Genomic DNA, 26087 nt, shown 5'->3' on the forward strand with positions numbered 1-26087 from the left:
CTCTTGTAGATCATACTAGGTAAATGTTATTTGCCGATACTTGGACTAGGCTCGACGTACTAGGCTCGACGAGTTGGAAAAACCCAAGCCACCTAGGCATTGAGTTAAAACCAAGAAGGGTTTAGTGGGTTAGCCCTTGAAGAGGTCGGAGTACGCCCAATGAGAACCGAGGGACTGTGTGACCCTTGTGTGCAATGATTGGCTTTTAGAAACAGCGCTAAAACCTCATTGTATTATCATCACGTGGCATGTACATAAATAACCGTATAGAGATAGTGATCCACCATTGAAGGTGAAACATGTACATTTGTGAAAGATTACCCCTATGCACCATTGAGTTGCGGTTGGGAAACCGTGGATTTGTCTCTAGGGAAAACCATAAATCCACAGACTGGGATTACGTCCCTTACACCATTGGCTGACTATGGTGGTACAATCATGATCCCCTGCAATGGACTGTGGGTCATGGGAACTACTGGGTAAGTTTGAGAAAGCTAGTATGGATCGTAGTCCATAGTTAAAGGTGAAATGATCTAGTGCATTGATAATTTTTTAGACCAAGATAGATCCGATTGCCATCAAAATTAATTATTTTTAATTAATTTTTAATTTTATTTGATGATTAAAATGTTTATTTGAATTTTTTGTGATACTTTTGATATTTTCTTTTTTCCATTTAGATTTATAAATTAAGAGAAATACATTTTCTAATGTTTTAAATAAGAAAAAAGTTTATATAAGGTTGCAACCTTAAAATGTAGAATTACAGATGCACCTCAAAAAGCCATCGAAAAAGGTTGTTTTAATGTTGAAAAACTCTCTAATTCATCATCTCGACATCGAGATGAAGGTTAGAAATAGTGCATCTTGCAACACATTATCTAGACCGTCAATTTTCAATATTTTCATATGTTTATAAATCTACTTGATTTTAACCATTTTTGGAGTTTAAAATTTATAATTGGATATGAAAATAAATTTTATGATAATCCTAAGAATGTTTTACACCAAAATTACACATTATTATAAAATTTGGAGGTGCGCCTTAATTGGATTGTTTAATATTGCAACCTTAAAGAAACCACACCCTATTATTATTGTCTATTAGGTGACTGAGATTACGTCCCTTAGTTTGAGATGTGCCTTAATAGGACTGTGGGTCATAGGAATAGCTGGGTTAGTTTGAGAAAGTTAGTATGGATCGTGGTCCATAGTTGAAGGCGGAGTGCTCCAGTGCATTGATAAATTCCAAGATCTAGATGGATCCGATTCCCATCAAAATTAATTAGTTTTAATTAATTTAATACTATATTATTTTTAGAATGTTTATTTGAATTTTATTTTATTCTTATATTATTTTAATTTTTTCATTTGGATTTATAAATTAAGAGAAAGTCATTTTCTAATGTTTTAAATAAACTAAGAGTTTTAAATTCTAAATAAAAATTAATATTTTAAAAAAAAATTATGTGGACCCTCCATAGAATATGGGGGTCTATTTAACATATGGGTGGGGCCCATGAGGGGCCGCCAAGGGTGGCACCCCCCCCCCTTGAGGGGATTTATCTCTCTTGCCAAAACTGGTGAGAGGCAACCATGCTAGTTGTTTTTCTAGTTTGTATGAAGCTTAATTACATAATGGAATAAAAAAAATTAAATTTTAGAATGTCTTGTAAATCAAGATTGTTTGATTGAATGAATAAGGAATAAATATTCTATGGCAATGGGTTTAGGAATGGGTTTGATTGAATGGTTTAAATATTTGATGGCAATGGGTTTAGGAAATGAAAGATAAAGTTCTAGCACCTTCATTTGAATCTTGATGGCGGATCTAAAGAATGGATGACTCACATCTCTCACCTCATAATTCTCTTTAGATCAATGGTTAAGATTTGATATCACTAAAGATAGCAAACCTTAAGACATAAAAAATATATAAATAGAAGCTCTTCCAACTCAATATCTCTATACGTCTTCTCTCTTCTCTGTCAATCTCTCTCGCTCTAAGATCTCAAGGGGGCCATGCCCCAACTAGCTTTTATATCTCTCCCTAGTTGTTTAAAATGGGGCACACACCAATCTCTCTCTCTCTCTCTCTTTCTTTCTCTTTCTCTCTCTCCTGGTGGGTTTAAAGGGGGGGCACGCCCCAAGTAGTAGCTGTCTCTTTCTTTCTCTAGTTGGTAAAGAAAAGGGAGCAAACCCAAGCTAGGTGGGTTGCAAAGGGGGAGAAATAAAGCTAGTAGATCTCTCTCTTTGATTTCTATCTCTTATCTCTCTAAAGATCAAGGCAAAGGGGCTTGAGTAAGACTAACCCATTGAGGCCTTAGGTAGTTGGTTTTATATCAAGATCCATATGTATTTGAGATAATTTTACCACAAGTATGGGAATCAAGAAACCGATCATTGATCCCGAGCACCTTTGGAATGAGGAGACTTGACGTGGGGTGTACTAAGCTCGGTTGAGGTAATCTATAGTATCTTTAAATTTTATATATTTGTTGAGATCGTTTATTCCCATAAAGCAATGAGTCAATGTTTTGATTTAAAAATTTGTATTCACTAATGGTAGCATGGGAGAACTATATCTCTTTTGTTTTATTTATTCGTTTCAAGAGTTATTTAATTATAATTGGACATTGTAAGTGGTCTTATTGGTGTAAGAATAAAAAACATTTTAACTTATATACATCGTGCTAGATCACATAGTCCACCTTTTATTGGCATCAATGCCAAATCTACTTGCTGCCCTATTTCTTTTATTTCACTATTTTTTGTGAGTTGGACTTTTGTGGTTAATTGATACACCTTCGAAAGAATTATTGATATGTTCAAACACCGAAAAGGCTCTCTGCAAAATGAGATATTCTATGCTATTTTGGAGCAAAGATATGAGAAGGAAATTAGGTATTTATTTATTGAATATTTTAGTGATATTATGTATTTTGAGAGTAGGATCTACTTAAAAATTTCAGTGAGATGTCCTGGGGGGATTGAGAATTATGGACTCATAAATGAAAGGTATAAGTTCTGAACCTACAAAATCCAGGAATTGTACTTTGAGTTCCAAGAATATTTTCATCATTCATATGATTTTATTTTTAGCTGAAATTTGATTGTAACTCATCAAATTGAGTCTACTTAAAAAATAAATAAATAAATAAATGAAATAAATAAATAAATAAAAATCATTAATAAAATCCTAATGATAAGAAAGATATGATTCTTTTATTGAAGGGTGCACAAATGTTGTTTTCTGCAACGAAAATTGTTTCAATAACTTGGAAGTCATATTTTTATTTCTAATAATGTTTTAAGGCCCACACAAATTTTTTAAATGGCCATCTTAAGTCTAGTTTCTAATGGAAATTATTTCATAGAGAAATATCTCTGAGAAATAAGGAGTAAAAATTTTGGATTGGAGAGAGGTCATTTTGAATTTTCTGCAGTTTGGTGTGCTCTCATTGAGATATGAATGCTTATATTTATTAAGCCTACTTAACAAAGTGATATGATGCTGGTAGAAAAATATTTGTTGTCATTCTGTATCAACTTTCAAACAAACTAGGTTTGTAAGGAAAACTCCATGAGGGTGGAGAGGAAAAGCACTTTTACTAAATAGTATTCATCCTAAAATTCTACAGTATGATATATTTTGTGGCGTAAATGTCACTTATTTATTTCTTTAAAGAAAAGTGTTATTTGGGATTCACACCATGATGTTATGCTTTGGTTTTGAGTCTAATTTTCAACATAAATGATTTCAAGAAGAAATTCTTTGAAGATTTAGAGAAACAATTATTTAATTGAGAGGTTAAACTATAAAGTGACGTGAGTGTCACTAAATCGTAGACTAATTATATAGTGTAATTTGGAATAAAACTCAGCATTATTTTGTATTTTTTTATTCTATTTTAATACTCAAAGTTTCAAAGATAAAATCTTTACAAGTTGATTGATATTTTATTTTTATCATGGGATGCTCATGTTCTATTCTACAGTAAATTGAAAGATGTGGTATGTTAAGGCACATATTTGTATTCCTCATAATGGAAGACTTTTAGGGCTCATTCAAAGGTTTCATAGTCTGCCATGAGTATGATTTATAACAGTAAAACTTTAGAGATAGGTAATACAAAGTTGGCGAGATATGACACTTTGTGTGAATACTACTCAATCTAAAAATTGCAGAATGTAGAAGAAACACAATGTATGTAAAAGCATCTTGGTTTCTTTATAATGAAGGGATATATAAAGAGACTTGGTGGAAATATAGAAACTTTAAAGATCAGTGAGAGAATTAAATTTGTGATCTTTGGAATGATGGGATGAAAAAGTGTATGTCATTATATATGTATGGAAGAAAGCAATGGCTGAAGACGTAGATGCTGCATCGACGTGTAAAAGATGATGACCAAATGTTTCTTCATCACTTGTGTGCTCTTCCAAGTTCACAAAATTCGTCAGCAAGTAAAAGCAAAATATCAAAATAACCCAAGTACCACATTACATGGTTTTGAGGTACGAAATCTATTACACATTACTTGGTAAGGCCATATAGGGAAAGGTGATTCAATATATTTTTTTATTTTATGTTTTATATACTTCTTTTATTATATTTTGGTTGTTTGTATATGAAAGTGAATGGATTATTTGGACATTAGGAAATAAGTGCTAACAAGTTTGAAAAAGCCTGTTTTTTTATATCTTGCATTTTAATACCTCGTTGTACTTGTAAGAACTACTTAAGGAAATGATACACATGGAGATGTGGTTTGATTGATGAATATGAGCCTAAGTATGAAATACGTGAGATGAGTGTGGCTCATTCAAATATATAAGTACAAAGGGAGTGTTTCGATGGAACCCGATCTTAGTGACCATCCTCTCAATAATGTCTAGTAATATGATGTGTTGTATGTGATAATGATGTCATGATAAAATCTCCATATTTGCCAATACAAAGTGTTTTTGTCAGGTTTTGATAACCATTATTTAGTCATGCTTTATTTTGAATAAATATGTAAGATGGACTTTATGATTTGTTTTGTGTCTATAAACATGATTTGGTACGTAATTAAAGGTGAGTATGGTAAAACGATTTATGAAGACTAAGCATATATTTTAAAATTAAATTGGATCATAGGTGAAAAACCTAAGTCTATAGATATGGTTTTGAGAAAAACCCCATAGTCCTACGAGGTCCACTAAGTATTTAAGAAAAGTATTTTTTAGACCACTGTGCTATTTTCTATCTATTGTTTTTGAAAATATACAAAGTCAAGAGTTTTTTATACTAAGAGAAAGGAAGAAAAGTGGGTCTTGAAAGTATTTTATGTACATGTAAGAGGGTGTCATTAATCTATGTACTGTTTTCAAATACCCTCATGTCTTGACTCATATTTTCATAGTACCGATTATGTGATCTGGGTTTGTATTATTTAGAATCCTCGATTATCTAAGACTATGAACTATATGGTATGTCATAGGATGGCCATGTTGCTAGGTCTCCTTGACATGTGTTGTGTGGGTTAGATAACTTGGTTTATATAGGTATACTACCAAGAAGACTAGTATGGTTGAACCTTTGTGGTTCAGGATGGTTTTAGCTTTTTGCGAAACCAAACGGTCATTAAGTTACTATTTGGTATGAGACTTGTTATATTACCTCATGACATATGCATGAGAATGCTGAGATGATATTTTTTATATATTATGTTTGAGTGGGAGCTGTTAACAATCCTATGATTATTTTTAGTAGCTTGGATATTCAGATATACAGGTATCCTATTATGAAAGATCTAGATAAACTCAATATTCCAGTGGGATCACCTTATTGTGTTTGACGGGCCAGCTAGAACAACCTATTGTTGTTCACCTATGGAACCTGGATGTGTGGCTCTAGTTGTATGGTTACATAAGGGAGCAGCTTGATTGGAGAACTTCTTTAAGCCCCTAAAGATTCAACCCCGTGCGATGAGGGTATGGACGATCTTTTGTGACAGGTTCATGATTCACAATGCAACATTAAAGATGGACTACAACAATATTCGGGATGAGACCCGAGCAGCAAAGAGAAAGAGCCGTTGCCTTCATAAATCCCTTGTGAAAGGATTGATAGCGAAAGCCATGATTACTGTAATAAGAGAGAATAAGTGAAAAATGCTTGAAAGAGAGAGATTATAATTGGGAGGATGAGAATGTGAGAAAGAAATATTGTAAGGCCTCCAAAGGCCAAGTGCAAATGTTGGGTTTAAATGGCCTTTAAAGGCATTATGAGAGCTTGTATGATCATTTTATGTAGTAAAACATAAACTCAGTGAGAGTGTGGTTCTCTTGTGGATCATTCTAGGCAAATGATATTTGTCAATAATTGAGAAGGGTTTAGTAGGTTAACCAACCCTTGATGAGGTCAAAGTAAGCCTAGATGAGAGCCGAGGGACTTTGTGACCCTTATTGGTGATGAATGTCCTAAAAACCATAGAGAAATAAATAAAATAGACGAATGCAACTGATGAACAAAAATCAATTTAAGGCTTGGGATCTGAGAGTTTCCACTATATCTAATAATTCAAAAAGAATATGGCACCTTGAAAGATATAGTACTCTAAAATTTTCATACCGCTAAGTAGTTAATCTATAAATCTCTGGTAAACCATAGTAATTTCTATGAAAGAAATATTTGTTTATCATCTGTAGACATAGGCACTATTGTCAAACCACGTATATTCTTTGTCGATCTCGTTCTTTCTCTCTCTTATTTATATCTTTTCTTATTTTGTTTCTAACTAGTTAAGTACATGATCGTAATGAGATCCAACTTTTTGAGAATTTTGTTTCCGCATCTAAAAGAGTTCTTAAATCCTAACAAATGGCATTATCGACATCCATTATCTTTTCAACTCTACTAAGACACCAAGCACACGTGTTTGCTTCAGTGCATTCAAAGCGCGCATAGTTGTGCACGTCATATTAAATGTGCATGTGTTTTGTTTTGATTTCAGTATTTCACAGTTTGAAAAATCGCTCAGCAAGGAATTGCGCTTGGGTTTGAGTGTTTATCAATTGACTTCAAATATTGCTACATCTCAAATTTGATTCCTACCACTGAAATACCCAAAAATAAAAATAATAGAAAGAAAAATTGCCAAAGAAACTCGAGACTTGCAAGAGGGTGGGACCCAACTTAGCCTTGTCATAAAAGTGAAGACTCGCTTTCTTTTATCTATGAACGTGCTTTGAAGGTTCGTTTTACAACTTTCCCAATCCATCCAAGTTGATTTATCTCCAGACTTTGTCGAGCGTAGATTGGATTCAATGGTTTAAAACCATGGTTTTTATCTCTCACTGTTATATTCTTTGCAATCCTCCTTTACTTTTAGGAAAATCCCTTTCCTAATATAGGTTGGGGTTCAAGTGTGAGGAACAGTTACAATGAGTGTAACCACCAAAAATCTTTCTTGGGGATGGATTTGAATCCAAAATTTTGCAGGTCCATTATCTAACCGGTCATGAACATGAAAACAATAAATAAATAAGTAAATTTTAAACTCTAAATGTCGTCTATTTTGTATTATTTTGGACTATTCTTTTTAACTCTTCTGAAGTCAACTGATCAATGTTTTGGGACTCCAATTTCTTGGATCTCACCTACAAATGAATTAATAGTGTGAACTCATGAGTAAGCCGATTCGCCAAATACTTTTCTTCAAAAACATACTATGATCCATATGACCATTGAAAATCTTAGATTGCAAGCGTAATCACAATGCCGACACAACCAATGGATAGATATCCACCGGAGCCACAATGAGATATCATACGATGACCAAGCAGGAAGTCCATTTCTCCTTCCATAACCATCCATTCATCGATTGGACAGTGGTAGACGCTCATGACCATATATTTCTACGGTCTATGGATCATGGATTGGAGTGTATGTTTCCATTAACCTCAGTTAGGTAAAGAATTAGCCTCCATGTTTACGCGGGGTCTAATGTAGACTTGATCCCCTCTTGTTGACTTGTACAAAATAATGGAAGATGCTATACCAAACCCTCTGATGTTATTATATTTTATGACAAGAGAAATGCCACAGCAAGTTCGTTCATATAACTATTGATCATATTATAATAGTGATAGATCATTTTATGAAAAAATACTCCTCACCTAAAACTCAGAGCAACTTTTATGTCTTAAAATTTGGGGATGTAACTTCTTCGAAGAACCCACTAAGCCCAATGAAATATTATATGCATTTATTTAAAAATAAAAAATAAACTAAAAAACAATTATAGTTGTCTAATATTCGATAACTCAAATTCAATCTAATCCATTAGACATATGCAAAATGAGGTATTCTAAACGATATACCTCATCTCTCTCTTTATTTATTTATATATATATATATATATATATATATATATATATATATATATATATATATATATATATAGATGCTATTTTATATTATAACAAGAAAATGCCATACCACGATTGGTTGACTTGCTAGAGATGGATCATATTATAAAGAACGATATTGCAAGATTATATGCTCCTGCGGGAGCACATCATACACTAATTCCCTTGTTTAAAGCCTTGATGTATTGTCAGGATCTCAAACTTTGGAGTAGGAACCTCCTCAACTTAATAACCAACCTCATTAGTTAAATAAATGAATAAGCAAATAAAAAGATGCACATTATATATATGCGTGGAAAAATAACCTAGTTAGACCGGAAAGAGATCATCTAATTTTTTGATAGTCAAATTTAATGTTATGTTACTGAAAATCCTATTTTTATTCAAAGTACTAATAGAAGGAAAAGGTTTATCGAATTAGGGTGCACATCAAAATTTCATTATAAGAGGTTATTTTGATGCCCAAATATCTTCAAATTGATCATCTCGACATCATGATGCATGAACATGAGAAAAAAATGGATTTCAAGTTTTGGGAATAGTGATCTTGTAATGCAATTTTAGTCTGTCAATTTTCAAGACTTTCAAGTATTCATAGATCTTCTCAATCTACATTATTTTTTAGGCTCGAAATTTTATAATTAGAGATGAAAATAGATTTTAAGGCTATCACAAAGATTTCTAGTATTGAAACCACATTTCTCGACACTTTTTGAATTTTCATTTTAGTTTGATTGTTTAGAGCCTATACACTAATTCCCTGTATTGAAACCACATTTCTTGACACTCTTTGAATGTGCATTTTAGTTTAATTGTTTAGAGCCTAGGCTTTGTACAAATTGCACTCCTCACATAATGCTTCTAATGAAGATCCCAAAACTTTAGATTAAAAAAAAAAAAAAAAAATTCTAAGTAGATATTTTGTAAGAGGGAGTATGTACATAATGTGCTCCAGCGGGCACACTAAAGCCCATCTTATTATAAAAAGTAGAAAGGACTTTAAAATAGGCGGAGCCTTCAATGCAAGTTCCCATGCCTTGAAAATATGAGAACTACCGATGAGTTCCCTTGCATTGAGACTTCAATGGCTTCAAATTTCAGTACAGTTCTCAATTGGTTTGACTTGGGATCATGAGAAGCATTTGTGACTCTGAGCAATGGAGACCTTCGCAGCTTTTACATTGGCATTTTAGGTACATTGGTGGATAAATATTATCTATCTTCTGTTAATTTTGATTGACTGTTTCATAACTCTTTCTTTCAATTTGTCATTGCAAGGAGGCTTCCCTTCTTTGCAGCACAGCTAATGGTGGGAAGTTCAAGTTGTTAACCTTTACTGGGAGAGAGATGTTAAGGGAGTAAGAAGTTTGAAGTTGAACTAAGAGAGATTAAAGATCCTCTAATATATGCTATGGAGTAAAAAGGGTATTTACTGCGAACTTTTATTAACTTTTTATTTTCAGTACATTTCAAATAGTGTATCTTGTAATATTATCTAGATCGTCAATTTTCAAGTGCTCACAGATCTGCTAGATTTACAATATTTTTTAAGTTTTGAATTTTATTATTAGAGAGGAAAATGCGTTTTCAGACCATCACAAAGATTTTTTATACTGAAACAATATGCTTTGGCACTATTTGAAGATGCACTTCCCTTGAATTGGCTAGGGCCTCCGACTTGTACAAACCACACCCTGCATTTATTAGGAAGTGCTACAGTGTTACAGTGCTACAGTTTTTTCACCCTCGTCACGAACATGCTATGTTCGTGATGGTTTTGTTTAAAAATCGCCACCGACCTATGAGGACCGTAGCGGTCTCTGTTTATATTTTGTGTCAAATTTGCGTGAAAAAAATTTCACCATGGACATGCTACATCCATGACGGACCGCCACAAACATGTTATGTCCGTGACAGCGTTTAATCCACACCGTCTGAAAAAATCGGACGACGTCGAGCCTATGGATAAAAATACTGTTTGCCCATAGGTGTTTTGTAGTCTCTTTCATCCATCCATATATATATATATATATATCCATATATATATATATATATATGAAAAGGATGCGGTTAGCAAGCTCGTACGCCGACCGTTACGATTAAAATAGGGAAAGATTAACAACTAGTAAAAAAAATGGGCCTAAAAAAGAACATCCCGAGTCCTTTCTCTCTCTCTACTCTTCCCACCTTCATCCCTCCTCCGCCTCTCTAACGCTCCTGTCAACAGCAATCGCCATCTCTCTATCTCTCTCTACCTGATCTTGCGCTCAACCCACCCCTGCCTGCAAGCTTCCCCCTCTATCTATCTCACATCACATACAAGTACAGCCAAGCCCTTCACCCCCAAAGATAGCACAAAATACCTCAACGAATATTTAACACAAACTGCCAATATATTTCCATGAATTGGAGTAGAAATCCCATAAATGGTGCCTGTGTCAACAAGTTTAAATGAATTCACAAATCTAGTTCATGTGTCAAGACGGCAAATTGGGCCTCCAAATGCTTCAAAGCAACACAAGGCATTTGCAATTACCTAAAAAACACAAGGCATGTGCCCCTTTGAACTGTGAAATCATTAATTAGAAAAAAAAGAAATGGATTCAAAATTAAAAATGCTCAGGTATAAATCCAACTCAGCGTTAATATGAACTGGGTGCGGTTTTTATAAGGTTGCAACCTTAAACAATCCAATTAAGGCGCAACTCCAAATTTTATCATAATATGTAATTTTGTTATAAAAATCTTTTAAAATTATCTTAAAATCTATTTTTATATCTAATTAGAAAATATTAAATTCCAAAAATTGTTAAAATCAAGTAGATCTATAGACATATGAAAATCTTGAAAATAGACAGTCTAAATAATGTGTTGCAAGATGCACTATTTATGGGACTCAAAAACGGTTTTTTCATATTTATACATCTTAACATCGAGATGATCAATTAGAGGGTTTTTCAACATTAAAACATCCTTTTTGATAGATTTTTGAGGTGCATCTGTAATTCTAAGGTTGCAACTTTATATAAACTTTTCCTCATATAAGATCCAAGTAAAGCTTCTAATACAGTTAAATCATTTTATGTAGGCACGTTTTCTATGAACCTTTTGATGTAGGCACGTTTTCTATGAACCTTTTGGCTTCTGCCCATTCTCTCTCTGACATTTACGTTTTCTATGAACCCTTTGCGGATGCTTTCTTTGGGCCTTCGTTATAGACATTAAGGGATGGCAGAGAAGAGCATGGGATGATTTTGGGGTTCTAAGAGGTTCCTTTGGGAGAAGAGAAGGGTTGAGATAGAGGAGTGAGAGAGTGAGGAGATGGGGCAGGTATGAGGGAATGGGCGCAAGGAGCAGGAAGTCGGAGAGGAAGAGAGGCGGTGGTAGGGATGAAGGTGGGAGGGAAGAGTAGAGAGACACGTTTATGTCTTTGCACAATTTATTGCAAGCTTTTCTTTTTTTTTTTTGTAATTGTAACCGTCCAAAATTCATCGCATGGTCACGATTGTCCAGTAGTATTTCATTTTTTCATTTTTTTCTATAAATCAGAATGATCTGAAATTTGGAGTGCGTATTCATAAAAAATAAGCAAATCTAAAAAAAATATCAAAAAAGTATTTTACATGAAAAAATTGATCAAAATACCCCCGAAAATTTTCCGGAGTATTTTGGTCAATTTGTTTCATGAATTATTTTTTTAATATTTCAGGTCATTTCAATTTGTAGAAAAAAATAAAAAATGAAACACTACCGGATAATCGTGACCATGCGATGAACTTTGGACGGTGATGAGGGTAGGCAAAATCACTGTTCATTTTCTCCTATAGACGTTAGGAAGACTGTTCATATATATACCCTTATTCTATGGTATAGAAAATTTTTGTTTAGGAGTATTTTAGTCAAGGATAAATTAGAAATTTTTAATAGAAACAAAAACATTTATTAACAATAGTGGACAATGACATCATCGATACAGTGTGTGACATCACCCACAAGATGTATTAATTGTTTTTAACTACTAAAAGTATACCACTATTTTATTATAAAAATATCTATTCTACCCTTTTAAATTACCAAAAATTCCCCTACTTGAAAAATTTTGTATTACAACTCAAAGGTATTTTATTGTCCAAAAATATTGAGCACTTTAAGGGTCTACACCACCAAGTGGTGTAGCCTAACGAAACCCATATATATATATATATATATATATATATATATATATATATATATATATATATATATATATATATATATATATATATATATATATATATATATATATATGGAAGATACTACAACATGTCTATAGGAGAAAGTAAACAGTGATCTATCATACCTTCATCACCGCCCATAGTTCATCACACGGTCACGATTGTTCGGTAGTGTTTTATTTTTTATTTTTTGTTTACAAACTAGAATGACTTAAAATTTGAAATGTCTTTTGATAAAAAATAGGAAAATCTAAAAAAAAATATCAAAACATTATTTTACATGAAATAAATTGACCAAAATATCCCCAAAATGTTTTGGGGGTATTTTGATCAATTTTTTTTCATGAAATTTTTTTTTTATATATTTGTTAGGTGCGCCTCATTAAGATGTACATATGCTCCAAATTTCAAATCATTCTGATTTGTAAAAAAAACGAAAAATGAAACACTACCAAACAATCATGACCATGCGATGAACTTTGGACGATGATTAGAGTAGGTGAAATCACTATTCATTATCGTCTATAGACAATGGGAAGAGTTTTCCTATATATATATATATATATATATATATATATATATATATATATATATATATATATATATATATATATATATATATATATATATATATATATATATATATATATATATATATATATATATCTTAGGATCATAGTTACTGGGAGAGGGAGCAGGAACGACTCTGGTTCCAGGAGCTGGAGAGGGAGCGGGAGCATCGGATCGAGGCTGCCTAAACAACTGAAGCTCAGGGGGCGTGTTCTAGTGAGGGTAAAAGTTGCGGATCGAGATCCCATATGAACAGGGAGCGAGTTCCCGATACATTGGGATCGAGTCCTTATTTAACAGGAACGCATTCCATGTAAAATGGGATCATATTCCCATGTTCATTAAGATCGCATAGCCATTGACAACAGAAATAGAATCCCATTTAAAGTTGAGTCGTGCCCCCATCTAAGAAAAATGCGTTCCTATTAAGAATTGATCGAGCTCCATTCAAGGTTGGATCACGTTCCGCTTAACTTGGAGCCAATCTCCACCTGTCCTCTCTCTCTCTCTCTCTCTCTCTCTCTCTCTCTCCCTCTCTCTCTCTCGACCAAACAATCAGCACCTCTTCAACCTCCGCAGCCCTAATCCAATGGATCCATCTGCCAAATTGTGCTCTTGTCACTGTCTAACTTCATGAACACATTCGTCTGACTTCACACTGGGTGGACTCTTTCTCTCTCCTTTGACAGCACAACAGCAACAAAAAACTTCATACCCATCTAAACCTCACTTGCTGGCAGTTGGGGACCTCTATGATGATCTCCCAAACACCAAACAAGCTCTGAAAATAGCTAAATTCTTCAATGAAAAACGATGCATTAGATTACAGGCAACTCCATGGTTGTGAAGCTTGGTGATATCCTTGACAGAGGGGGAGAAGAGTTCAAGCTCCATTTTTTTAAAAAAAAAACTCAAGCAAGATGCAGAAACATCAAATGGGAAGTTGTTAATTTTGCAGGGAAACCATAAAAGCTTGATTATACAAGGAGATTTCAGGTATTTTATAAAAGTTGACATTAACGAAGTCAAGAATTAGGGTGACTGGTTTTCTATAGGAGTTCAAATGAAAAACCTTTCTAAAAGATTTGAAAAGTAAATTAACATTTTTAATGGAGTACCCAAAAATTACCCATCTGGAATTAGGGCTAGAATAGCTGCTTTAAGTCCTGGAGGCCCAATTTCTACGTATTTTTTAGCTGATAAACTATTTTAATAGTGAGTGGCTCTATTTTTGTTCATGGTGGGATCCTCCCTAAGGATGGAGTTCCGAGAACGTAGGGATCGTGATCTTAAAATTCTGGGAGCGGGGATCTAATTTGTTCGAGAACGCATTTCATGGAATAGTGGGAGCGAAATCCGTGCGGTAGAAGGAGCCAGCTCCACTGTGAATGGGGTCGAGAATCATAAAAATAGGAGCAAGCTCTCAAAAAGTTGGGAACGGATTCTAGATGAGATCCCAGCCACATAGCACTGGAGCTGAGTCCCTGAGGGGGAGCGCCACCCTAGTTGGGTGCTCCTGGTAACTATTATTAGGATCACTTGCCACGATACATGGGCTCCTAAGTGATTGAAGCAAATGATAACCTTCAATTCTACTATGTAAGTTATGGGCTTTCTTGATAAGAAACCTAACAAGAAAAGTCTATTACAAGAGAAGATCAACCGTCTCTAACAACCAATATAAAGCTCCCAAATTAAAAAAAAAAGACATTCAAGAACATCAAGATTTATTTGTGGACTGCTAGACAAATTATGTTCCATCATGTCACTCTATAAGGGCCATACCCTCAGTTTGTGACGCAGTATAAAATTACCGGTGACTAATACCCGGAAAAAATATCCGTGTTTTAGAGAGAAATAAAAATCATGAAAGAAATCACAAGAAGTCAAAGATTTGGATATTTCTTAGAATATAAATGATGACCAACTCTTTCAAACGACAAAGATTTGGCCTTAAAAAATACGGACTTATTTTTTCTAAGTAAAGCATACATCATAAAATTAGACTTTATCAAACTAAACCCAAAAATCCTATTTTTAATAGTTAACCCTAATAAATAAAATTAAGAATTCTACCAAACTTTAAAAATAAAATTAACAAAAATAAAATTAAGGTTACTGTTGGTTGTGGGTTGTAAAAATTAAGGTTATTGTGGGTTGTAAAAATAAAATTAACATACATGCTGGATGTGGGTTGTAAAAATCACGTTACCATCTTATTATACTATGGTTACTGTTCGAGATTGATTGTAAAGTGTGTATATCATACACTCAAGGGAGAACACAATATAACTGTCCAGTAAAAAACATACATTGGAGGATTCTTTTATTAGAAATTTTGTAGTATCCCTTTAGAATCAACATATGTTTATTTAAAAAGAGAAGACTTTTGAACTGCTAAACACCAAGAACTGCTTATTTTAAAATTATGGCTCTTTCAATTTGGGTGAGGTTTGTATGAGGTGCCCTCTTTATACTCTTTATACTCTAGAAGTATGGCCTGAAATCTGCTTGGAGATGTAGTTTTGGTGTCATAAACCTTAAGATATCTTGAAAATTTATTTTTTATCTCTAATTATAACAATTTTAATTTTAAACTAGTATAGATCAAGTAGTTCCATAAACACTTATAAATCTTGAAGATAGATGGTCCACATAACTTGTTACAAGATGCACTATTTTTAAGAATTGAAATCTTTTTTCCTTCATATCCGCATATCTCAATGTCAATATGATCAACTTGAGGGATCTCCAAAGTTAGAATACTATCTTCAAAGTATTTTTTAGGTACACCTTACTTTAACAATACTAGGTTACATGCTAATATAAACTCTTTTCTTCTATTTTATTACATTATTGTTTACAACAAAAACGTATGTAGAGAGAGAGGTTGCTCACTAGGTTGAGGCAGTTATATCCTTAAAATTCAAAATTTGAAACCCTGGCTATTCTCTAGGTCGAGGCTTTTCCCATGGAAATGAATAGAAGATATGCTCCTACATAAGCCTATAATCTTGTTGGCTTGATATTATATGGGATGAGAATTCATGTGCATTTGAAGTTCATGTGATGTTAGGCAATAGTTGCTCTTTGTGTAATTACCATACCTCTATTCAGGAATCAGATTTGGGCTTGGGTGGTTAGCAGCGTTAGATCTCAAGTTCGATTCCGCCAAACTACCCAAAAAAAGGAATGTCGTAGCTATATTCTGGCTTTGGCATTTTTTTGCAAGCATATAAAATTATTTAATGGGAACTCTCTGTCCTCAAGTACTCTTATAAAGCCTTGGCATTTTTTTCATGCATATTAAATTATTTAATGGGAACTCTCTGTCCTCAAGTACTCCTATAAAACCTTTACATGAACTTTGGTGACTTAAGGTTTCTACTAAAATACATTTAAAATAAGAAAATGTCATGTACGTGTGGTATTTGATATTGTATGGTGGGTGTTCATCTTTAACAAAATGCTTGATCTTCAATAAATTTCGTTTTGCTTTTATATATTTTTGGTTAGGTTACAAGTGTTGTTCAATGAAATTGCGATCAGTTGTGTTGTGTTGTTCAAAATGTGAGAATTTTTTTTAATTCTTTTATTAAAATGATGGTACATTTTGTTATATTGGATTATGGGAATAAACTTACATAGTAATGGAGATAATTCTTTATTAGTTTGTAAGTCTGATACTATGATAGAGTATTTCGTTTCTCTAAGAAGGCTCTCTGTGTATTAATCAATCTCTACAATATAAACCTTTATGGAAAATTGTTTCATACAGGTTGCATTTCTACAATATGCGGTCCAGAGGTATAAAGTATCCATCTCAAAGATGGATGTAAATAGGTGGTCCATCTAAAAAGAAGTGTAACTAATGGTCCAGATATATTTTTAGTACAATTATTATTTTTAATATTGGTGTGGTTTCTATAAGGTTGCAATTTTAAACAATCCAATTAAGGCGTACCTCCAAATTTTGTCATAACATGTAACTTAAGCATAAAAAATTCTTTGGATTATCTGAAAATCTATTTTTGAAGCTAATAATAAAATTTTAAACGCCCAAAATGGTCAAAATCAAATAGTTCTATAAGTATATGAAAATCATGAAAATGGACGGTCCAGATAATATGTTATAAGATGCACTATTTTTTGGACTAAAAATATTTTTTATTTTCATATTCATATATCTTGATGTTGAGATGATTATTTAGGGGGTTTTTCAACATTAAAACAACATTTTTCGATGGATTTTTTAGGCGCATCTATAATTCTACATTTTAAGTTTGCAACCATATATAAACTTTTTCCTTTAAGTATTCAATTTTATTTTATTTTTTCATATTCATGATCTATATGAGGGCTGGCAACATAGAAATCATGTCCAACATATATATATATATATATATATATATATATATATATATATATATATATATATATATATATATATATATATATATATATATATATATATATATATATATATATATATATATATATATATATATATATAACATTAATCATCATCATTTTAGCCTCTTTTTAATTAATTGGGGTCGACTACATGAATCTTGGTTCTCCATTCTACTCTAGTAAATGTCATATCCTCAGTGAGGCCATAAGTCCTCATATTTTTTCAAACTACTTCCAACTACATCTTTTTGGGCCTACCCTTTGCCCTTTTGAGTCCTTCCACTTGAACTAACTCTCACCTCCTAACAGTGTTGTACTTGGCCGTTGCCATACATGGCCAGTCTAGCTATTTCTACTCTCTCTCATTTTATTGTTTATTGGTGCCACGCTTAAATTCTCTCGAATAGGTTCATTTCAAATTCTATTATTTCTTGTCTTGTCACTCATCCATCTCAACATCTCATCTCCGCTACATTTATTTTATAAGTTTATTGTTTTTGTCCGCTCAATATTCCACCCCCATAATCAAAGATGGTCTGACTACTATCATATAGGACTTACCCTTCTTCCTTATTGGTATGTGGAGTTCACATAAAAATTCAGTTGCACATCTCCACTTCGCCTACCCAGTTCTAATTCTGTGTGCGACATCTTCCGCGATCTTTCTTTTTTCATGGATCATCGATCTAAGATTTTGAAAATGCGGTCTTTGTTGTACTTCATAGTGATCAATCTTAATCACTTCCTCGCCTCTACTCCTATTAATAGTAAAAATGCCTTCCATGTCTCTGTCTTAGTTCAACTAATTTAAAATCCTTTAGATTCTAGAGCATCCCTCCAAAGTTTTAATTTTGTGTTGATACGATTTCGGGTCTCATCAATCAAAACTGTCATATGCGAACAACATGTACTACGATACCTCATCTTGTAGGTACCTAGTTAATTCATCCATAACTAAAACAAAGAGGTACAGGCTCAATGCTAACCATGATGTAGACCTATTGTCAATGAAAACTCGCTCGTCACTCCACTAGTTCTTCGTACACTAGTTAGCGCTCCATCGTACATATCTTTTACCAAATCGATGTAGTGGCTAGAGACACCTTTTTGTTTTAACACCCACCAAATCAATTATTAAGGTACTCTATCATAAGCTTTCTCTAGATCAATAAAGACCATGTGGAGGTCTTTTCTCTTCGCTCTAAACGTCTCAATCAGTTGCCTAAGTAGGAAAATGGCTTTAATTGTTTACCTTCCAGGCATAAAACCAAATTGGTTTTCATATATACTGGTTTCATGCCTTAGTCGTTACTCAATGACTTTTTTTAGTGCGTCAAAATATGACTCATAAGCTTGATCCCTAGATAGTTTGTACAATTATGTATGTCTCCTTTGTTCTTGTAAAATACAAGAACATAAAATACAAAATAATAAATATAAAATACAAGATACTATACCTTGCTTTCCCATACATATTGATTGTACATTCCATGTTGATTACATAATTTCCTTAGAAAAACAAATGGTCATAATTGGGTCCTTCCTACGTCACAAGGACAACGACAAGTGTTTGTTTTCTATATAGTGAGGACATTTCGAACACCAACCTAAAAAATAACCTTTGAGTGTCATATGTTTTGTGTGTCGACACCTGCCAAAAACCACAGCACATTAATTTTACCTCAAATACTCTATTAAAACCAAATTATTAATTCCTTTGTAGAGATAGTGGAAATAGGCCAAGATTGGCCCGAGCCCACCCCAAATTGTTTTAAGGTGAGGGCTGGTTTGGGCTTGAAACCTTTGTGTTTAGTAACGAGCCCGACCTCGCCATAAAGCCAAAATCTATTTTATTCCAATTATTTCTTTGGAATTAGTTTATAAGTCAAACTTCACCGAGGTGCAAATCACGAAAAAATTCTCTAAAACTTTAAACATCCAACCATGTGAGGCTATGATCTCTAGAAAAAAACGAAAGTGAAACCATGAATCTATAAAATTAAGAAACAAGATAAAATTAGGGGCCCAATTTATGGGGGAAAAGAAATAGAAAGCCAAAAAAAGAACAAGATAAAATCAAAATCATGATCTATTTGAAAGTTGGAGTATGCATTCAAGCACGGTGTATATAAATTAAGCATTTTCTTATTTTTCTTATTGTTACACCGTTAAGACCACTCACAATGACCAATCGCAAGACCACTCACTTACTACCACTATTGAATATAATTCCTTAAATAAAAAATATAACTCATAGCTTTATGGGAATAGAAGAGCATAACATAAAAATAAAATTTAAATAATTAAAATTGGCAGAGATTACCTCAACCGGGCTCAGTACAGCTCACGTCGAGTCTCTTCCTTCTGATGGTTCACGGGATCTATGATCGATCTCTTGATTCTCCTACTTGTGGCAAAACTCTCTCAAATGCATATGGATCTCGATCTAGAACCAATTATCTAATACGTCAATGACTTAGTCTTGCTCAAGTGATGAGAGATAGAAATCAAAGAGAGAGGAAGAGATCTACTAGCTAGGGGATGCTCCACTTTACTACCCACAAATCAATAACCAATCATAGCTTGGAGCGTGCTCCTTTAGAAACTCTAGAGACAGAGATACTAGGTAGGGGCGTGCCCCTTAGGTTTGCTTGAGAGCGAGAGATATTGCTAGGTTGGTGTGTACCCCTCTTGTTAACTTAGGAAGAGAGAGAGAGAAATCTTAGGTTGGGGCGTGCCCCCTTTTAGATAGATCTTTTGAGAGAGAGAGAGAGAGAGAGAGAGAGAGAGAGAGAAGAGAGAAGAGGTCTAGAGATTTGGTAAAAGGGAAGAGTCACCTTTTTATAGATTTTTTATGCTGTTGGGTTTGCCTCAATTCGTAGGGTCAAATATTGACTATCAATCTAAAGAGACTTGTGGGATGAGAGATTTGAGTCATCCATTTCTTAGATCCACTATCAAGATTCAAAACAGATGCTAGAACCTTATTCCCATCAAATACGTAAATAAGGAAAATACTTCTATGACTTCTCTTTTATGAATATTCATTCATTATTTATACAATCTTGTATAAAATTCTCTTACACTTGTCATCTTGAATTTTCAACCTTCTTTCAATTTAAAACTTCCCAAAAGATAAAACTCAATTTGGATGTCGTGAACTTCAAAGCAAATAAAAATAGAAAGCAACACCCGTAGAGTGGGGCGTGCCTCCCATGGTGACCATTGGAGGTCTCCATGCAAATTCCCATGTATTTAATTTAAGGTGGGTCTCACTCCTCATGGTGGGTCCCCCATGTGTTTATTAAATATTAATTTGATTTTAGAATATTTAGAAATAAAACTTTATTTTTCATGTTTATTTGAAACATTGATAATTGATTTTATTTATATTATAAATTCAAATGACAAAAATAAAATATCAAGATAATCACAAAAATTCAAATAAGTATTCTGAAAAACACATATAATATAAAATTAATTAAAACTAATTAATTTTGATGGAAATTGAATCCGTATAGGTCTAGGAATTATCAGTAAACTGGAGCACTCCACCTTCAACAATGGACCACGATCCACACTAGCTTTCTTAAACTGACCTAGGAGTTCTCATGACCCACAGTCCACTATAGCGACTCCTGATTGGACCGCATAAGTCAACCAATGGGCTAGGGGATATAATCCCAGTATGTGGATTTCAGGTTTTTTCCGAGAAACAAAACTACGGTCCCCCAAACCATGATGCAACTACAACCTTATGGTGCATAAGGGTAATCTCTCGCACTTGTACATGCTTCACCTTCAATGGTAGATCACTATCAAAATATGGTTATCTATGTACATATCATGTTGTGATATTAAGATAAGGTTTTAACCCAGTCTCTAAAGGCCAATCATCATACACAAGGATCTCACAGTCCCTCGGCTCTCATCAGGCTATACTCTGACCTCATCAAAATCTAACCAACTAAGCCCTTCTCGGTTTTATCTCTATGCCGAGGTACCTTCGATTTTTCCAACTCGACTGGCCTAGTACGTTGAAGTCTCGAAAAATTGCATTTGCTTACCATATTTGTATGAAGTAAGTCCAGTCAATTTTCCCTTCCAAAGAGATCTCCTGGCCAAAACCCTAACTAAAGTTACTAAAAAGAAAAATGTAACAACTACTTAATCAAATAAATTGAACCCTATAAAACACCAAGGAAAGTTTCCTCTAAACAAAATAACAAAAATATTTTTTAATAATAATTGTGAGAGGTACGGGGAGAGAGAGTGAGGGAGAGAGCGAACGAGCTTCAGTTGAGGGTAAAGAGATAGGAGGTCCATAGAACCATAGCGAGTGGGAAAAGAGAAATGTTCATTTGAGATGAGAGAGAGAGAGAGCTCCAACTGAGACTAGATAGATAGGTCCATAGAATCATAACCAGTGGCAAGAGAGAGCTTCATGAATGAGAGAGAGAGAGAGAGAGAGGTAGAGAAAGAGAGGGGTTTGTTTAGATGAGTTTTATCGGGAGAAGCTTAGGCGCCTAGGCTTTCAGAGAGAGTGTGAGAGTCTCAGGCAGCTATAAAGTTAGAGTGGTAATTGGACAACTGGACTGCAGTTATATCTAGGGTTTTGAATGTGAACATTGCAGATGCAGCTCTTGATCCTGCAGTTCAAAAATAACCAGCAGAGCAAAGCCTTTCTACATCAAGGAACACACCCATAATAAACTAATAAATAGAATAAGGAAAAGCCATGAATCTGTGGTCGAGTTTCTTCTAACCCTACAGTGTTGGGGCAGTAGAAGAGGCTCCTGCAAGCAATTTGGAGAAAATGAGGCATTCAATTAACTTTTTAGCGCATATAGGATGCTCCCGCACATTATACACTTGTACTTGGGCAAGAGAGCTACTTCTGAGGATCTTTTCCAGTCTTACATTTTGCAATCTAGTTTAGTACTAAACCCACAGATCTGACCATACAAAACTTTGAGAGTCTTTTGTCAATCTAACTCTAAATACGATTTTACCGGAGGGAGTGTACAAACAATATGCTCCCATAATAGAATTTAATCGGTGGCTTTGATCTTACATCAATGTCCAACTATTTGTTGGGGGTACAGAGTGCTTATCTCTTGATATGAGCCTTAATACCATTTAAGAATATTGAAATTATTGCTCTTTTGCTGTAACAGACTACAAACATAAGAAGATATGCAGAGGGATAAGAGAAAATATAAAAAAGGAGAGAAAAATAATGCAGAAAATTAGAAAAAGCAAACCACAAAGATTTTCATAGTTCGACAATATACCTAAGAATTCATAGATTTCAACACACATAAAGTAACACACATGGAAGCCTGGAAATCATAGATTTCACTGTGCTCAAACCAACAGTCCAACTTATTCAAAGCACTCCAGCATATAGAAAACATAGATGTAAAACCTGGATGATAAAGTCTATCAAGAGTCTTCACACTGCACTCAAACAGCACTTAAAGGCTGGAAACACACCTCTCTCTCTCTCTCTCTCTCTCTCTCTCTCTCCAGCATAAAGAACACATTGATGAAGAACACAGATGATAAAGTCCAACAAGTGTCTTCATACTGCACTCACATAAAACTTAATCCTGGAAACACCCTCTCTCACACACACTAACTCTCTCTCTCATACCTCTATATTCTCTCTTTCTTCTTTGGCAGCTCCTTGGACCCTCATAGTGAGATAGAATAAGAAGGCAGCCATGAAAACAGCTACCCCACAAAGCAGGCCGACGAGCCAGGATATGTTATGCGGCAGAGAAAGCAGCACTTGAAGTGGAAAAGCCACGGAAAAAAGGCCTATTCCAAGACCTAGGAGGCCCTTCATTACCACCATGCCTGTAATGGAATGGGGGATGAAGACTATAAGAACAACGAGCTCCACTGATATCATAAAAATGACCAGGTAAATATTCAGTAGTGCTGCTAAGACATATATCTGGTTAGATTTAAGTGGAAGTCTCATGGCCAAGGCAAAGGCGGATGGTGCCATGGCTACGGCCAAGGGGGCTATAGCTTTGTATGTGGGCTTTATGTCTACCGGAGCACGCATTTGGTTTGTAGATTCAGGAGAAAATGGTCCAGATTCTGGGGACGATTGGACGAAGTTTGACCCAAAATATTGGTGGTTGTCGGCGCAGTTCGGAGGCTTGCACTTAGCTGAGGGGTTAGATGTGGTGGCTAAAATCTTGGTTGTCAGATCATCATCAGGAAATGCATCATGGCTTCGGAATCCTTTGGTTTTGGGGCTCGAATTGGTCGAATCTGGCTGTGTAGTGGACTCATCCTCCTGCAAAAAGAGGGAGAGAAGAGATTGAAGAGAGAGAGAGAGAGAACGAGATTGAATTTTGTCAATACCTGTTCTTGTGAAAGAGTAGAGAAAAAATGGCACAACGCATGGAAAACTGAAGCCATTGTATCCTGTGTTAAGAATCTGAGGACTGTCTTGTGTTAGATTGTGAAGAAGTGCGGAGATTGGAGGAGGTCCAAGTCTTTTTGTATGTAAATATGAAAATATGCACTAAAACGAATTGGTACGAAAATAATCTCACATTACTTAAAAGGAGAATAATTGTTTCATATGAAAATGTTTAACGTGAACCAAACGTGCTTTTGTTATTTTTTTTCTTTTAAGAAAATTCTGGGATGTGGTTTAGAATCATCAACCATTATTTTTAGGGAAAAAAAACAAAGAAAAGAAGGTTGATTTTCAGTTTTTAAACATGTACATGTAGTTGATCCGATTCTTCTTCAATCCTAGGACGTGAGTTTTTTCATGTAGATAAATTCAGGGTGCCTTTTCAATTTTCTATTTTTAATTTAGGTTGGTGAGTAGGTCCCTCGAGCAAGCAGTTAACTATGAGGAAGTACTTAGGTGACTGACCAAACAGATACTTAGGTGACTCACGGAACAGAAAGCCGGGAGACAGTGATTGAATATGTGCGTGCCCTCGCTTTGGCTTGAACACTGCCCTGCCCTCTAGGGACAGGGTCGCAAAAATATTCCTAGGTTGGGATTTTTTTGAGTGATCAATTGTACATTTTGTCCCAGGTGAAACATAAAATCTTATAATTCTCTCGGGACATTGAGTGTTTTGCCATAGCTTTATATATATATATAAGCAATGATCCAATGCAACGGTTGTATCGTAATATAATGCACACTTTTAGAAAATCATGTTTATGGTATTTGTATGGCCCAAAATTTTGCATACACACTCTATTCATCTCAATAATCAATCCATCCCCCCCAAACAAAAGTTCTATTTGAACCCTAGATATGGTCAAAACGAGTCCCCTCCAAAAATGAATCTAGATCATTCATTTTGTGAATTTCACCATCTTAGCCTTTATAAAATCAAAATTATTTTTTTTCCTTTTTAACATTGCTCATCTAATGATAATAAAGCCATCCAAAAAAAATTGGAAATGAAAAAATTCTTCTAAAGCCTAGATCTAAGCATCTCACTAAAATGAACGGCCTATGTTAATTGCACTAAAAAAGTACTTTCTAGATTGTGTTTTCAATTTTTTATTCTTTTTGTGATTGTTCATAGCATGGAAAGAGTGTATATTTTTAAAATTGGATGAAACAAATGGCCATAAGATGGTTTTCTAGGGTTGTTGCATTATATTACTATACAACAATTGCATGAAATCATTGCCCTATATGTATGAGCAATGATCCAATGCAGCCATTATATCATAATATAATGCACACTTCTAGAAAACAGTGTTTCTGATATTTTTATCACCCCAAAATTTGTACACACTCTATTCATCTCAATAATCAATCCGCACCAAAAAAAAAAGTTCTATTTGAACCGCAGATATGATCAAAACGAGTCCCCTCCAAAAACGAATCTAGACCATTCATTTTATAAATTTTACGATCTTAGCTTTTATAAACTCAAAATTATATAGCTACATAAAATCAATAAATCATAGCGTGACTTGCACTCCAACCCCAAACGCGTAGAAGAACAAATGCCCTTTAAACAATCAGTTTGTTACTACTTAACATGGAAAACAAGAAACGTTTTTGACTAATCAACAAGAAATAAAAAAAAAAGGAGGAAGAAAAACAAAAACAAAAAGGATTTTTTTTTCCTACTTCAGCACATTGCCGACCAATTGCCTAATGTCGGCGGGTGTAAGTGGCCCACGTTAGGTATCACGGTCTACTTGGACCTAAAAGGCCGGAAGTAACACAGACCTGGTCGGGTTGGGTCCTAGAGTCTAGATGGACTTAAGAGTGACCCGGAACGGGTCAGATCCATTTCACCGGACCATCCGATCAATGCAAAAAGATTCCAAACTCCATTAATACTATAGCTACAAGCCCGTGGGCTCAAACTCCATTACTTTTATCATCGACTGGAAAAGACCTATGAGGGGGTTGTTTTTTTTTTCCCTCATTTTCTAGTACACTTTAATCATTTTTATTGT

The 26087-nt window shown here is 34.3% G+C and overlaps 2 long non-coding RNA genes across 2 annotated transcripts; one reads left to right on the plus strand and one right to left on the minus strand.

The window, feature by feature from the left end:
- Positions 1–9458: 9458 nt before the first annotated feature.
- On the plus strand, positions 9459–24226 carry LOC148782107 (uncharacterized). Its single transcript, XR_016055419.1, has 3 exons — positions 9459–9611; positions 9697–9843; positions 23301–24226. It is a non-coding gene; the product is annotated as an uncharacterized LOC148782107 (long non-coding RNA).
- Positions 22955–24177, minus strand: LOC148782108 (uncharacterized). The gene is made up of 2 exons (XR_016055420.1): positions 23997–24177; positions 22955–23928 (listed from the first exon to the last, which is right to left on the minus strand). It is a non-coding gene; the product is annotated as an uncharacterized LOC148782108 (long non-coding RNA).
- Positions 24227–26087: the final 1861 nt, after the last annotated feature.

This window comes from Amborella trichopoda, chromosome 5 (genome assembly GCF_054954075.1).
Source record: "Amborella trichopoda isolate Santa Cruz 75 chromosome 5, AtrichopodaSantaCruz75HAP2 v2.0, whole genome shotgun sequence".
Taxonomy (NCBI): domain Eukaryota; kingdom Viridiplantae; phylum Streptophyta; class Magnoliopsida; order Amborellales; family Amborellaceae; genus Amborella; species Amborella trichopoda.